Source organism: Phyllostomus discolor, chromosome 5, assembly GCF_004126475.2.
Source record: "Phyllostomus discolor isolate MPI-MPIP mPhyDis1 chromosome 5, mPhyDis1.pri.v3, whole genome shotgun sequence".
NCBI lineage: Eukaryota > Metazoa > Chordata > Mammalia > Chiroptera > Phyllostomidae > Phyllostomus > Phyllostomus discolor.
Window position 1 is genome coordinate 7976648 of NC_040907.2, and position 12156 is coordinate 7988803.

The 12156-nt window shown below is 46.7% G+C and overlaps 1 protein-coding gene and 1 pseudogene across 1 annotated transcript in view; one reads left to right on the top strand and one right to left on the bottom strand.

Moving 5' to 3' along the window:
* LOC118500490 (putative uncharacterized protein C1orf196) overlaps positions 1–12156 on the top strand; it is a 201056-nt gene that overhangs the window by 59628 nt on the left and 129272 nt on the right. The gene's annotated exons all lie outside the window — the stretch shown is intronic.
* On the bottom strand, positions 10272–10889 carry LOC114497348 (annotated as a pseudogene).

A 12156-nucleotide genomic window follows, 5' to 3' on the forward strand; every position in this document is an offset into this window, starting at 1 on the left:
ACTCCTCACACAGGACTGTGGGTTTCACAAATGTTATGCTGAGTGGAAAAAGCAGAACAATTGAAAAAGAAAATGTACTGTATGATTTGCTGTTTATTAAGTTCTGGACTGGTAATGTTAGTCTAGGGTGGACACAAAGTTGCAGGAGTGGTTTCCTCTGGAGGTGCTGGGGGCAGGGATTGACCGAGAAGGGACAAGAGGGGACTCTCCGAGTGATGCCAATGCTCTGTGGTGTCTTGTTAGGGGTTTGGGTCTCACAGATGCGCGCATTTGTCAAAACTCAGGACGGTACACTTAGGGTCTGTGTACTTCATTGTATGTAAATTTTACCTCAAAAGAAAAAAATGTTAAGCTAACGTTATGCATGCTAACGCGTTTGGAGGAAAGCGTGCTGATGCCTGCACCTGGGAAATGCATAAACACGAGACGGGCGGACCGATGGGACAGACCAGCGGTAGAGCAGGAACAGCAGAATGTTGATTGTGGAATCCAACGGGCGGGCATGGGCGTGCTCACAGTTACTGCAACCTTTCTTTATGTTTGAGGGTCTTCGTAGTAAAATGTCGGGAAGAAAACAGTTACGACTGAATAATAAACCACCCTAAGATTTGGTGGCTTAAAACAACGGTTTATTATTTCTCCGAGTTCTGTGATTGGACTGGTTTTGTGGTCATTCTGCTGCACAGGGTGTCCGCTGGGGCACTGGGAGGGCCGGAAGGTCACATGCAGCCCCACCCCCCTGGCGTTGGTGCTGGCCACGCGCTGGGGCTCCGTGGAGGCTGGTGCCAGAAGCCCTGGCTCTCCCCCACGTGACTTCTTCAAGTGGCCGCGTGAGCTTCTGCACAGCTTGGTGGCCGGATTCCAGAGGGGAGTCCCAGGAGGAAAAAGACAGAGGCTGTCGGCGTGCTTGAGGCCTGGGTGGGGAGAGCCGCAGCATTAATTTTGCTGCATTGAGATTCCAGGGGAGGGAAGAGAGCGTTCCTCTCTCAGTGGGAGGGAGGACGAGAGTTCAAATCCATCTTCAGTCTACCGAAATGTTTTGACCAACCATTCTGTGGGACAGATGGCCTTATTTATTTTAAATGTCATATTCCTTAAAGAAAATATTATAAAATCAATATTAAGTGTGTAGTTAATTGAGGAGAATATTGTCAAAATATGTAGGGAGAAGGGATTTTAGGGGTATGTTAAGAAGTTCATTGATAAGGATATTACCATGCCATTTTTCCGGATTTTCAGAATTTTGTGATGTATGCGTCACTTGCCATCTTTTAAGAATGGCTTGTACATTATTTCTTTTTTTCCTTCTAAACAAACCTTTACTTCTTTTCTTGAAGCCTCACCCAAGGATGTGGTTTTTGTTGATTTCAAAGAGAGAGAAAGGGAAGAAGGGGGGGGACATTGATGTGAGACAGAAGCATCGGTTGGTTGCCGCCCCCACGCGCCCCCACCAGGGATCGAACCCGCAACCTACGTACGTGCCCTGACCAGAGTCGAACCCACAACCTTTCAGTGTGTGGGACAATGCTCCAACCAACTGAGCCACTCATTCGGGGCCACATATTTGCTCTTAATCTCATTTCAAATGTATAACTTGAAGTTCTTTTTCTCTGAAAAGGCTTCCAAATTATATATGTTTCGCATTGTAGAAACCTGGACCCATCTCTGGGTAAGAGCAAGACAGTAATTTTGTTTGTCTTCGCTGTAGCGCAGCTACAAATTCCCCGCCCCAGGTTTATGACTCAAGTCCAAGTACCTTCACAGCATCGTGATCAGACTCAACCCCTGCCTGTTCCGGTTGGGCTGCGTCCCGGAAGGCATGTCCCTGTTTCTGGTGGCGAGTTTGCCTGTTTGAGTCCTTAGTGCTTCATCCCAGGCTGGCGGCCTAGAGCGAGTGTTCTGGTTTCGGGTCAGAGAGCTGGAGGACGGGTTGTGGGTGCGAGGACCACGCCTCCAGCGTGCCCGGGGCTGCCCCGGTGCGAGCGCGTTGTTCTAGCGCAATGGTGCGGTCTCCCTCCCTGAGGGGTCTGGTTCAGACAAGCCGTATAGGGCACCTCTGCTTACAGAACGTTTTTTCAGAGGTGGCGTGGCCTTAATCCGAGGGATGGCTCAGAGGGACCCGCTTGCCTCAGCCTTTCAACCCTAGATTCACAAATATGCTTTTCCCCTTAATTGAACACACAATTTATTTTTTATTGAGTTTACTGGGGTGACACTGGTTAGTAAAATGATGTGGGTTTCGGTTGTATAGTTCTGTCACACATCATGTGTATATTGTGTGTTCACCACCCCAGGTCCAGCCTCCCTCCGTCATCACTTGTCCCCCCTTTACCCTCTCCTACCTCCCCCTTTCCCTCCGGTAATCACCGTACTGTTGTCTGTGCTGCTGATTTTTTTTCTTAATTCCTTCACTTTTTTCACTCAGCCTCCCGACTCCCCTCCCCTCTGGCAGCTGCCAGTCTGTCCTCTGTTGCTATGAGTCTGTTTCTATTTTGTTTATTTATTTGACTCCCCATATAAATGAAATCGTATGGTACTCACCTTTCTCTGACTTGCTAATTTCACTTAGCATAATACACCCCGGGTCCATCCATGCTGTCACAAAGGGTAAGGGTTCCTTCTTCATTTTTTTTTTTTTTATGGCTGGGTAGTATCCCACTGCGTAAATGTACTGACGGGCACTTGAGTTCTTTCCATAGCCTGGCCATTGTAAATAACGCTGCAATAAACATAGGGGTGCATATAGTCCTTCAAATTAGTGTTTCAGGTTTCTTCAGAGATGTACCCAGAGGTGGAATTGCTGGGTCATAAGGCAGATCCATTGTTAATTTTTTTTTAAAGATTTTATTTATTTATTTTTAGAGAGGGAAGGGAGGGAGAAAGAGAAAGAGAGAGAGAGAGAAACATCAATGTGCGGTTGCTGGGGGCCATGGCCTGCAACCCAGGCATGTGCCCTGACTGGGAATCGAACCTGCGACACTTTGGTTCGCAGCTTGCGCTCAATCCACTGAGCTACGCCAGCCAGGGCTCCATTTTTAATTTTTTGAGGAAATTCCACACTTCTTTCCATAGCAGCTGCACCAGTCTGCATTCCCACCGACAGTGCACAAGGGCTCCCTTTTCTCCACATCCTCACCAGCACTTGTTTGATTTATTGATGACAGCCGTTTTGACAGGTGTGAGGTGATACCTCATTGTGGTTTTAATTTTCATTTTTCTGATGACTAGTGACATTGAGCATCTTTTCACATGTCTGTTGGCCGTGTGAAAACAGACAAATGTGTATTCTCTTTGGAGAAGTGATTATTCAGGTCCTTTGCTCATTTTCTAATCGGATCGGTTGGCTTTGTGGTGTTGAGTTGTGTAAGTTCTTCATCAATTTTGTATATTAACCTCTTATCAGAGGTGTCACTGGTAAATGTGTTCTCCCGTCCAGTGGGCTGTCTTTTCATTTTGTTGATGGTTTCCTTTGCTGTGCAAAGCTCGTCAGTTTGATGTGGTCCCATTTGTTTATTTTTTCTTTTGTTTCTCTTGCCCAAGGAGATATAGCAGAGAAAATATTACTACGAGAAACGTTTGAGATTTTACTGTCCATGTTGTCTTCTAGAATTTTTATGATTTTAAGTCTAACGATTAAGTCTTTAATCCATTTTGAGGTTTTCATGTTTATGGTGTAAGAAGGTGATCTAGTTTTACTTTTGCATGTACCCGTCCAATTTTTCCAACATTGTTAATTGAATAGACTGTCTTTATCCCATTGTATGTTCTTGCCTCCTTTGTCAAATATTAACCATAAAGACATAGGTTTATTTTATGTGCCCTTTCAGTGTAGAAGGTTCTTTTGAAGAGATAACACCCATTTTACTAATTGGTGATTTACGATTTCTGTTAATCTGTTCTTTAAAATATATTTTATTGATTATACTATTACAGCTGTCTCATCTCCCCCTTTATTCCCCTCATCCCTGCACCCCCCATCCCACCCACATTCTCCCCCCACTGTAGTTCATGTCCATGGGTCATTCACATAAGTTCTTTGGCTTCTCCATTTCCTATACTATTCTTAACCTCCCCCTGTCTATAATGTACCTATCGTTTATGCTTCTTATTCCCTGTACCTTTTCCCCCAGCCTCCTTCCTCCCCCTCCCCACTGCTAACCCTCCATGTGATCTCCATTTCTGTGATTCTGTTCCTGTTCTAGTTGTTTGCTTAGTTTGTTTTTGGTTTTAGGTTCAATTGCTGATAGTTGTGAGTTTGTTGTCATTTTACTGTTCATATTTTTTACCTTCTTTTTATTAGGAAAGTACCTTTAACATCTCATATAATAAGGGCTTGGTAATGATGAACTCTTTTAACTTTGCTTTATCTGGGAAGCACTTTATCTGCCCTCCCATTCTAAATGATAGTTTTGCTGGATAGAGCAGTCTTGGATATAGGTCCTTGCCTTTCATGACTTTGAATACTTCTTTCCAGCCCCTTCTTGCCTGCAAGGTTTCTTTTGAGAAATCAGCTGACAGTCTTATGGGAACTCCTTTGTAGGTAACTGTCTCCTTTTCTCTTTCTGCTTTTAAGATTCTCTCCTTCTCTTTCATCTTGGGTAATGTAATTATGATGTGCCTTGGTGTGCACTTTCCAACTTCTTTGGGACTCTGTGAGCTTCCTGGGCTTCCTGGAAGTCTATTTCCTTTGCCAGATTGGGGAAGTTCTCCTTCATTATTTTTTCAGCTAAGTTTTCCATTTCTTGCTCTTCCTCTTCTCCTTCTGGCACCCCTATGATTCGGATGTTGGAACGTTTAAAGTTGCCTTGGAAGTTCCTAAGCCTCTCCTCATTTTTTTTTTTAATTCTTGTTTCTTCATTCTGTTCTTGTTGAATGTTTATTTCTTTCTTCTGATTCAGATCATTGGTTTGAGTCCCAGTTTCTTCCCTTCATTGTTGATTCTCTGTGCATTTTCCTTTGTTTCACTTTGCATAGCCTTCCCTTTTTCCTTTATTTTGTGACCATAATCAACCATTTCTGTGAGCATCCTGATTACCAGTGCCTTGAACTCTGAATCTAATAGGTTGGCTATCTCTTCATTGCTTAGTTCTATTTTTGGAGCTTTGATCTGTTCTTTCATTTGGGCCATACTTTTTTGTCCTAGTGCAGCTGTCATGTTGTAAGAGTCAGAGCCTTAGGTATTCAGCAGGGCGGGGCAACTCACATCACTCCATTGTGGTGCTGTCTGTGGGGGAGGGGTCAGAGAGGGAACAATGCCACTTGCCTGGCTCTTGGCCAGCTTCCAGTCACTTCCAACACAAGCAAATTGGGTCTTTCTGGTGCTGATTCCCAGGTGGGTGGGTTTGTGTATGTTCTAGGACTCTGTGGGTCTCTCCAGTGAACTCTCCCCTGAGGCTGGGTGTTTCTCTCACCACCACTACCCCCACGGGTTTTTATAGTCAGAGGTTTCTAGGCTTTATTTCCCTGAGCTGGAACTCTGGGTTTCGTGGTCTCATTCCCCAGTTGCTCCTCCTGGTTAATCCATATGCAAATGTGGGATGACCCATTCTGTCAGCCACTTCCTTCCCCACGTGGTCCTCCAGCCACCACTTTGTAGTGTGTCCTCTCCACCCCAGCTGCCTGTCTCTGACCCTCCTACTGGTCTGGATGAATGCTTCTTCTTTAACTCCTTGGTTGTCAGATTTCCATACAGCTTGATTTTCTAGCAGTTCTGTTTTTTTTTTTTTTTTTTAATTTGTTGTCCTTCTTTTGGTTGTGTGAGGAGGCAAAGTGCATCTACCTATGCCTGCACCTTGGCTAGAAATTCCTGTTAATCTGTTTAATGTTGATTTTATTGCATTTAAGGTAAATCCTTTTTCTGAAAATCTCATTACCTACTTAATTAGGATTTTGTGTGTATCTGTGCTGTTTCTCTGATTTTTCATTTTTGAAATCTTTAAATTGGGCAATGCTGTTTACTTCCAAACTGAGATGAACCAATGGGCAGTGCTTGGGACAGTGGTGATGGCAATGGCAATGGCAATGGCAATGGTGGATTTAGCAGAGTGGAAATGAGGCGGAGTTGCTTGGGTAACTTGTCTGAGGTCACACACTAGACGCATGGTAAAATGGGCAAAGTTGGCATCTGCCTCATTCTCAATAAAAGATTTTAACTGCTTTGATTCAATGAAGTGTTTTAAGGGACAGTATATTAAAACAAGGGTTTCCAATTCTTTTTTTTTAATTTAAATGTATGTGTTTATTTTTCAATCCTTACCTGAGGATATTTCAAGTAAGAGGGTAGGGGGGTCAGCGGGTGAAGAGAAAGAGAGGGAGAGGGAGAGGGAGAGGGAGAGAGAGAGAGAGAGAGAGAGAGAGAGAGAGAGAGAGAGAGAAACATAACTGTGAGAAGGAAACATTGGTTGGTTACCTCCTGCATACACCTAAGTGGGAATTGCACCTGAAACCCAGGTGTGTGCTAGGCATGTGTCTTGACTGGGAATTGAACTCACAACATTTTGGTGTACGGAATGATGCTCCAACCAACTGAGCCACTTGACCAGGATCCAATTCTTTATAGTACCTATGAGATTTTCTCATCTACCCCTCCCATATTACAGATGGGAAAACTGAGGTACAGTTCTTATTGGGAGCATAGCAACATAGGGCTTGAATTGCATGGAACTAATTCATGAGGGAAGGGGGAAGAGCAGAGTATATTCCAGAGTAAAGATGAGCCCTCTGATCCAGAAAGACTAAGGAAGGTAGAGAGAGTGGATCTGTGTGTATACATGTGTACACGGCATGTGGGGTAGGGTGGAGGGTAAAGAAGCAAGAACGGGGAGAATAGCTAATGTGTTGATTTGATTTAACACAGCCCATGAAATCAGTGGTGTGTTGGTAAATATTAACAGCCAGCTCTTGGAGGGAGGAGTAAGGGGGTGGAGGAGGTGCTGATTTGTAGCACTGGCCAATGTCTGTGCTGTAAATAGTCCCGTTGTGACTGATTCCCTGCTACCACTGTGATATTACTAATGGGAAATGCAGTATTTCTACCACGCAGATAAATGTAAATCTCCTCAAGAACAAAGACAATGGCAGAATGTAGTAAAAATAATTAGGAGGGTAATGCATTTGGAGTATTTATTATCTTTGTTTTTAGCATAATTTATTTAAATGCAAGTTTACATCATTATGTGTAACTACTGGCTCACAAAATTCCTGAGCGTGTGACGTGTGCGAGCTGGCCAGAGCTGGTGTCTGCACGCCACGGCAGGAAATCAGCCAAGCCCTGTCCGTGACGCCCCCGACCCGGAGTCGTCCCAGGTTCCGGGCAGCATGGGCCTAGAGAGGCAGAAAACCACAGTGACGCCACATTGTCTGCTGGGAGGGACCACCTGATCCAAGGTGGCGTCATCCCAGAGAGAGGAATTTGTCAAACCCATGTAGAGCAGGTATTCTTTCCTTCGGTAAAGTTTTCTCCAAGGTCAGCTGTTCCTCTAGTTGTGTTTGGGGTCTGGCTGAGAGAAGACTTCAGCTAATGGTTTACACTTGGGATAGTGGGGCTAATTTTTTTTTAAAAGATTTATTTATTTATTTTTAGAGAGGGAAGGGAGGGCAAAAGAGAGAGAAAGAGAGAGAAACATCATTGTGCGGTTGCTGGGGGCCGTGGCCTGCAACCCAGGCATGTGCCCTGGCTGGGAATCGAACCTGCGATACTTTGGTTCACAGCCTGAGCTCAATCCACTGAGCTATGCCAGCCAGGGCCATGGGGCTAATTTTTAATGGCCATGGGGCAGACCGTCTCTCAGCCTTCTGGAACTACCCCGCTTCCCGCCACTGCCCAGGTTCCTTCATTGAATTTCGCTGTTGATGAGGTCCTTCTTGATTGGCTTCTCTCTCCAGGCTCATTTTCACTGTGTGTAGTACCTGTGTGAAGCCTCCTTGAGTGGAGGGTACAGACTGTAGTTTTTCTCATTCCCGCCCCTCTGGGCCTGACTCGGGCTGGGCCCTCCGCCTGGATACCTTTTCCCCCACCATACTACCAACCAGCCGCTTCCCAGTCCCCCTCCCCACTAACTCCTGTTCATTCCTATCTCTGGATTGAACACCTACAGGTCCCTCCCCAAGGGCCCCAGGCCAGATGAGTGATTATCCTACTTCAGAACAACCCCCCTTTCTACCCTCCATGGAAAATATTTGTTGTCTCCCTACTAGACTGTAGGTACCCCCAAAGATATGGGTCATGCTTTTTTAGAGCTGTTTTTAGGGCATAATACACTACGTCCCTGTACACAGTAGGAGATCCATAAATGCTGCCAAATGTGTGAATCTTTATTTTTTCGTCTCACCATGATGGCTGTCTTCCCAAGTCCTTTCATCCGGCCCATGTGCACAGCTGGAAACTGAGTCTCAAGCGCTCCTGTCTTTACGCCTCTTTTCTGGTGCCCCTTGTTAGTCTCCGAGAAGAAATTCTCTCCCCTAAGGAGCGAGTCGCAGGAAGGGAGAAATAATTTCCTAAAAGTGGTGGCTCCAAAGAAGACCTCTCACCTAAAGGCTATTCCTGCAAGCTGGCTGCTCTCAGCCGCACCAGCCTGCTTCCAGATAGTGTCACCAGGAATTCCAGCCTTGCGGGGTCCAGAATGGGGCCCCTCGATTAGGGGCACGTTATCCAGGAAGGTGAAAGGAAGAGCTTCAGGGAGGACGCTGAGCTCTCAGCAGTCACCTCACTGATGCCGGTTGCAAGTGGGCAAAGTGGGCCTCAGTCAGGGGGCTTCTCTGAGCATTCCGAGGGGAGAGGCATCGGCCCACCCTCCCTGTTTCTCTGAGTCCACGGTTGGCAGAGTGTGGCCCCAGATGGCTCTCAAAGGTAGGACAGTTCTTATTCTTTCTTTCTATCTTTCTATCTATCTATCTATCTATCTATCACCTATCTGTTAATTATCTATCTATTAGTTATCTAACTATCATCTATCTATTATCTATCTATTAATTATCTATCTATTATCTATCTATCTATCTATCTATCTATCATTTGGACCTGGAACTTCCCCTTGTCCTCTCTCACAGCAGCTCCCAAAGCTGAAAACACAGTGAGACCGAGGGTATAACTGGTCAACCAGATATCTGGCTCCACTCCTGTGGGGCCCCCCCACTCCGGGAATGTCAGGCTTGACCACGTGACTTGCTCTGGCCAAGACCTGTGCATAGAAGTAACCTGTGTCACGTCGAAGACCACGTTTTAAAGGCCAGTGCCTGGTTTGCCGAGGTCTCTTTTCCCTCCCCCGAGGCCAGCAGTGCCCCCAGTAGAGGCCGTTCCACCAGCCGGGGTCTCAGAGTCAAGACAACGTGAGGCCGACCTGGGGGTTGAGGGGAGTGTGTGGCATAAATGAGAATGAAACCCTGTGGTTGTTAAGTCTTTGTGGTGTGGGATTTGTTCGTTACCGTAGTAAATCCTATCGTAGGCTGATCGATACACTGCCAATTAAAGGGGTTTCCCCGATACACTGGTTTTCATAAAGGAAAGCGCAGAAAGAGCTTAACCTAAAAAAAAAAAGCTTCAGTCAACCTTAATTTATTCAATTTTTATTTTAGAAATGAGGGAATCATGACATAACAGCAATGACAAAAACCACTTCCCCTGTATGCAGCCATCTCTAACCTGGCATTATCTCTTCTGTTTCTGCACGGAAGTTGGTTGGTAGCTGGTCTGGTCGTCTTCTGAGCGAACGTGTGTCAGGGGGCTGCTGTCAACCAAGCCCTGTGGCAGGTCCTGGGACTCAGGGCGGACTCAGGGCAGAGCGGAGCAGGCGACACCCTGGTCTTCACGGGGCTTTCACTCGTGTTGGGTCAGACACACAAAACCAAAATAAAAGACCAAATAATAAACGGGATCGTTTCAGAAACGGACTAATTCCCAAGAATGACGCAGCAGGGTGAAGTCACAGAGAGTGACCGTGTGGCCGGGGGAAGGGGCACTTGGACCCCTCACGCGGATGTCCGCACTTCTTTCCACGCTGGGAAGAAATGGAACTGATGTGGACAAATGACTCATTTTCTGTTTAATGGAGTCCTCTTGTTATGCCAGTGCCTTTCATCACACATCAGGGAGAATGCAAAGCATTTCGTTTTGCAGATGATCCGCTTAGGGACGTAAACATTTATCTTCTAATTTGTCTGGAGCTCAGTCTGAATCTTCATCCGTGAAAGGACTCGTTTCCGACACGGAAGAGACCGCTTCCTGGATGACTCGTACAGGACCTCGTTTCTTTTTTTTTTTCCTTTTTTTAAAATTTACTCTTTAAAATAGATTTTATTTACTTATTTGAGGGGGGGAGAGGGAGAAAAGGATGAGAACCATAGACGTGTGAGAGAAACACTCATCAGTTGGCTCCCCTTTGCATCTTGGCCGGGGACTGAACCTGCAACCCAACAGTGTCCCCCAACCCGGAATCCTTCGCTTTGCCAGAGGGCCCCCAAACAAGCCACGCAGTCAGGGTTGTTATTTACCAGTAAGTTTAAATCCTGGAGGGGTACAGCATTACACGGATTCTGTGTCCAATGGCCTTAGCAGGAAGGTTGCTTCGGAATTTAGCACAAACCAGCCACTGTTTCCATGAGCACGAGTTACCTTTCCCCAGATGACCCTGGTTCTGTTTGGTTTACCACCAGGAGTCCCTGTGCTGTTCTTTGCTTTGTACGCATAAGCACATCTTTTTCCTAGATAGAATTCAGTTTCATCTCGAGCATAAACACCTTCAATTTTAAGAAGAGCCGGGTGCTCCCTCTGGTTCCGGAGACCCCGTTTATAGCCAGCAAAAATGGCCTTGGACCACAGCCTTCCAGACATATTTGTTGTTGCAGAAGTTCTATTCCTGGCAGGCACCGCAGGATTCAAGATGGCCAGGACCTCGTTTCTGAAGCAGGCAGAGAAAACCCACGAAAGGGCTGTTTACTTCAATTCGGTCCCGGAACATGGGCCCCAGGAGTCTGGCGAAGCCCTGACCCAGGGCATTGCATCTTCTGGCCAGGGCTCCCCCGTGGGCCGAGTCCGCCCTCCGCCTCCAGCCACGCTGAGATGAACCCAGAGCGCTAATGGTCACGGTCACGAAGGCCCACCCACCGGCTTTTGTGTTTCCAAATGCAGCCAATCCAACAAGATGAGAATGGTAGAGAAGAATTGTTCACGTCCACCGAGAGGTGACTCGTGTCATTTGCAACAATTCGATTCTTCCACCAGAATCCTCCAATGTCAACAGTAAAAGAGGCGAAGCTCATCATTTTGCCACTGTGCAAACTGAGGCCGAGAGGGATGAGAACGAACGGCGTGAACTGGTTCACTTGTTCTGATTCACGGATTCATTCAACAAATATTTACTGGCCCCAGCTCACGTGGAACTGGGCACCGAGCTAGACTCCAGGAAAATAATGGGGCACAAAATCGTCTTGGTCCCTAGGAAGTGTATAGTGCAGTGAGTCCAATGGAGACGGTCGCTGCGAAGGAAAGGCAGACAGTTCTGTGGGAATTTACCCTTCAACAGCCCGGTCTGGTCTTGGGGACGGTGGTCAGCGGAGGATTCCCTGAGATGGCTCTCCAGCAGAGGTCTGGCGGGTGGGCAAGGTTTAGCCAGGAGACAGCCATGTAAAGTGGGTCCTGTACATGGACTCTTTACCTGGACTGTTTACATGGACAATTACCATGTAAATGGACCCTTTAAAAGGACCTTTACTATGTACAGAGGGTGCCGTGGATCCTTCCAGAGTGGGGGAAAAGGCACCTACAAAGGACCTCTGTGATGGGAGTGTGGCCTGAGGGTCAAGAAATGGGAAGTGACTGAGGTTGGAGAGGAGAGAGCAGGGAGCTCAGTGTCCCTAAGGGGGGCCTCAGGCAGGGGTGTCTAAAACCTGTTGGCATCTCTGGGCGGCAGGGGGAAGACCGGTGGTCTTGGGCCACACGTCAAATACACAAACACTAACGAAAACAAAACAATCTCATAGTATTTTAAGTCGATTTCTGGTTTTGTGTTGGGCTGCATTCATAGCCATCCTGGGCTGCATGTGGCCCTCGGGCTGCAGGTTGGACTGGACGCCCCTGCGAGAGGGGCACAATAACAACCTGAGAAGGGAGGGAGGGACCCGACCAAACTCCTGTCCATGGAGAGCGCGCCGACTGGGAAT